This window comes from Marmota marmota, unplaced genomic scaffold (assembly GCF_001458135.2).
Source record: "Marmota marmota marmota unplaced genomic scaffold, marMar, whole genome shotgun sequence".
In the NCBI taxonomy this organism is placed as follows: domain Eukaryota; kingdom Metazoa; phylum Chordata; class Mammalia; order Rodentia; family Sciuridae; genus Marmota; species Marmota marmota.
The window spans coordinates 5,447,043-5,450,924 of record NW_026000103.1 but is presented as its reverse complement, the minus strand read 5'-3'; the positions used below and the strand labels follow the sequence as shown (position 1 = coordinate 5,450,924).

Sequence of the window (3,882 nt, the reverse complement as noted above, 5' to 3'; positions counted from 1 at the left end):
TGTACACATTTATAAACATACACAGACATAGATGGACAAAAAGATCCTGTATTCATTTAAAACACTTAGCCATGAGCTAAGTACAGATATATAAAACCCATTAATTTATAAATGTTACATCCAAATTAAGTTTTTGCAAGTTAAAACTACATGTTTTGGGGGCTGGGGATATGGCTCAAGCGGTAGCGTGCTCTCCTGGCATGCGTGCGGCCCGGGTTCGATCCTCAGCACCACATACAAACAAAGATGTTGTGTCCGCCGAGAACTAAAAATAAATATTAAAAAATTCTCTCTCTCTCTTTAAAAAAATAAAATAAAAATAAAAATAAAACTACATGTTTTTAAGTCAACATGTTTTACCAATATTAATAGGAAAGACCATTAAGATATTTTAGCTCAATTTTTAAATAGTCAAAAATCATGCCAAGAAAAGATGTTGAAGGACTGGGGTAGTGGCTCAGTGGTAGAGTGCTCGCCTAGCATGCATGAGGCACTGGGTTCGATCCTTGGCACCACATAAAAATAAACTAATGTATCCACCTAAAACTAAAGATACATAAATAAATATATATTTTAAAAACAAAAATAAAGGAAGTTGATATAGAAATATTTTCCCTGATACTACAAACAAAAATATCACAAGAAAAGAAAACTATACACCAATATTCCTTTCAACTAAAGGTAGGGAATATAATTTTTTTTTCTTTTTTTTTTTATTGGTTGTTTAAAACATTACAAAACTCTTGACATATCATATTTCATACATTAGATTCAAGTTGGTTATGAACTCCCAATTTTACCCCAAATACAGATTGCAGAATCACATCGGTAACACATCCACATTTTTACATAATGCCCTATTAGTAACTGTTGTATTCTGCTACCTTTCCTATAAAAATATGGAATGCTTCACGAATTTGCGTGTCATCCTTGCGCAGGGGCCATGCTAATCTTCTCTGTATCGTTCCAATTTTAGTATATGTGCTGCCGAAGCAAGCACTAGGGAATATAATTGGTCCCCAACCTTCATAAAGTTTGTGTTGAGACAGACTCTTGTAACAAGAGATAGGTTAACAAGAGAAAGATAAACAAGGTTATTAACATGCATGGAAGAAAAGTCACTTGGAGCAATAACCTAGAAAGCTGCCTCAAGTACTATTTCAACAAAGAACAATAAATTTTAGAGAGGTGACAAAATAAAGGAAAAGCATTCCCAGACTCCAGACACCTCTGGCGCCACTGTCTCTGAGCTAATAGCAAGGCATTATGAAGCAGAATTTATATTCACTCATGGCAGTGAAATAGGAACGAGGAAGATGGAAAGGGTTTTTTGTCTTTGTGATTCTCTGTTCTGCTTTTAGGCAAACAGAAGGCAGAAAGTTCCCTTGCATCTTGATGATCTTCAACTCAATAATCCTTCATATTTTGGAGATAAATAATTTTACTTCCTTCACGACTATAAGTGTACAAATCCTCAAAAAAATACTAATAAACTAAAATCAGCAACAAATTGAAAGTATTATATACCTGACCACATGGGCTTTATCCCATGAATGCAAGGATGGTTCAGCATACAAAAAATCAATCAAATAGCCAGGCAATGTGGCACATGCCTGTAATCCCAACCAGTGGGGAGGTAGTCATAAAGATTGCAAGTTAGAAGTCAGCTTGGACAACTTTGCCAGACCCTGTCTCAAAATTTAAAATAATTAATAATAATAATAATAATAATAAAGTGCTAGTGATATATCTCAGTAGTTAGAGCACTTACTTAATGCGTACAAGGCCCTGGATTCAACTCCCAATACCACACACACAAAAAAATAAAATAAAATAAAATTTAAAAGCCAACATAATATAACACTTTAATGCAACAAAGGTTTAAAAAAATGACCATCTCAATTGATACAGAAAAAGTATTTGACAAAAATCTAATCCCCTCTTGTGATTAAAAAAAAAAATGAGGGGCTGGGGATATGGCTTTATTGACAGAGTACTTGCCTAGCATGTGTGAGTCACTGGGTTCGATTCTCAGCATCACATGAAAATAAATAAATAAAATAAAGGTATTGTGTCTATCTGTTGTAGGGACAAACGAGGCAAGGCACTGAAGATAGCAGGAAACAGTTTTGTTTGGCTGCAGCCAGGTTCAGAGGGTACAGCCTTTGCTGTAATCAATCAATCAGAGTTTTATACCCAGCATGTAAGGGGAGGGGCTCAGAAGTTCACAGTCTGCAGAAGTTCAAATAAAAGCAGCTTTTGCTTTCACTGTTCTGGGCAAGTTAACTCTTCAAGGACAACACCTGAGAAGGGGAGAGCTTCTTCTCCCCTTTCTTTCCTCCCCCTGCCAGCTGTTACCATGGGCCCATTTGTAACTTATCTTAAAAATGTAGACATCTCTGTGAAGCCCAGCTCAAGGCCAGAAGCCTTGTTTGCACATTTCTTCAAAGTATTATACTGGATACGTTTGTGAAAAACTAGTAAGGGGGTGTCCAGCACCTGGAGTGCTGGTATCTTCTCTGCCAGTGGCCAAAGAAACAGGGCGACATGAAAATAGGAAGTTTATCTACAATGGACTCTTTTGCAGAGACTCTTTTTCTGACAGTCCTAAAATCAGCCATGGTGAAGAGGGCTTTTCTGTGGTGAAGAGGGCTTTTCTGTGGAGAAAAGGGGGTGCCACTTCACATCTACAACTAAAAAAAAATCTTTTTTAAAATGAAACTTAACAAACTATAAATAGAGTGTCCTCAACTTGATAAGGCCATACATAAAAACACCGTAGCTAACATCATAATCAATATTTGAAAGACTGAAAACTATTCCCTCCAAATCAGAAATAAGACAAGGATGTTCTTTTTTTACCACTGCTCTTCAGCATTGTACAGGAAGTTCTCACCAGGGCAATTAGGCCATCAATCAATAAATAACTGACATGCAAATTAGAAAAGAATTAAAACTATAATCATAGATGACATGATCCTATATATAGAAAACCAAAGAAGCCACACAAGAAAATGTAGTAGAACTAGTAATCAAATTCAGCAAAATTGTGGGACACAAGATCAACATGCAAAATCTGTTGTATTTTTATACCCTGGCAATGAATAATTGAAAAGGAAATTAGCTCTTCTATTTGTAATAGCATAAAATAATAAGATACTTAGAAATAAAAATAAGAGAGTGAGTATGAAATTTGTACAGAAACCCAAAAATGTTGCTGAAAGTAAAAAGAATTAAATAGATAGAAAGACAATTTGTATTCTTGGTTTAGAAAACTTAGACATGGGCTGGGGGGATATAGCTCAATTGGTAGAGTGCTTGCTTTGCATGCACAAGGCCCTGGGTTCAATCCCCAGCACAAGAAGAAAAAGAAAAAGAAAAAAGAAAGAAAGAAAACTTAGACTTATTACTGTTAAGATGTCAACAATAGGAGGGCTGGAGATATAGCTCAGTTGGTAGAGCACTTGACTCCTATGCACAAGGTTTGATTCCCAGTACCACACACACACACAAAAGATGTCAACATCCTTTCTAAAGTGACCTACAATTCACTGTAATCCCCATAAAATTGCCAATGACTTTTGCAGAAATATGATGGCAGATCCTAAAATTCATATTGGAGTTGCAAAGAATCCTGAATAGCAAAAAGAAGTACAAAAAACAGCAAAGTTGGAGGATTCATGTTTTCTGATTTCAAAACATACTATAAAACAACAATGATCAAAACACTGTGGTAGTTGTGGGAAACCATCTGTGAAATGGGAACTTTTCCTGGCTCTCTCACCACAATAGATTGTCCAATGCCCTCAATCTTTCCCTCTGTTCTGCTAGGAAGTTTTCTCATAAAAGCTCCCGACATGGGCATAACCCATTAGGAACTGA

The 3,882-nt window shown here is 36.0% G+C and overlaps 1 non-coding gene across 1 annotated transcript; it reads right to left on the bottom strand.

The window, feature by feature from the left end:
- Window positions 1-893: 893 nt before the first annotated feature.
- Window positions 894-1,000, bottom strand: LOC125610836. The gene has a single exon (XR_007340894.1). It is a non-coding gene; the product is annotated as a U6 spliceosomal RNA (small nuclear RNA).
- Window positions 1,001-3,882: the final 2,882 nt, after the last annotated feature.